Source organism: Etheostoma spectabile, chromosome 19 (genome assembly GCF_008692095.1).
Source record: "Etheostoma spectabile isolate EspeVRDwgs_2016 chromosome 19, UIUC_Espe_1.0, whole genome shotgun sequence".
Classification (NCBI taxonomy): domain Eukaryota; kingdom Metazoa; phylum Chordata; class Actinopteri; order Perciformes; family Percidae; genus Etheostoma; species Etheostoma spectabile.
Genome location: NC_045751.1, coordinates 6,111,000 through 6,111,408, shown reverse-complemented (window position 1 = coordinate 6,111,408; position 409 = coordinate 6,111,000).

The window sequence follows — 409 nt, the reverse complement described above, 5'->3', positions numbered from 1 at the left end:
CCCCCACTTTGGGAATCACTGCCTTAGAGGACACTATGTTACATGACCAACCTGTCTTGGTCTAACACATCCTGAAATCCTTACAGTTTTGATACTCACATTAAAAATAAGGCTAAGATTTAGTAGAGTAAATGATACATGGAAAAGATTTATGATCAACAAAGAAAAAATAGTACATGATTACATGTGCAGTGCAGTTTAGGACATCTGTAATAAGGATTACGTATTATAAACGTGTTTACATATGACAATGTTTTTTTTCCCTTACGCAGGCATTAAGTGTAAAGTAGGTTCAAATTAGTTACTCAGCCTTTCTCTTTCTCCGAGACCTTCGGCAGCAGAGACCTGCCTGAAGGCTAAGACTAAAGCCCAGACAAAGACTCCAAAGAGGGCATAATTAAAACAGCCA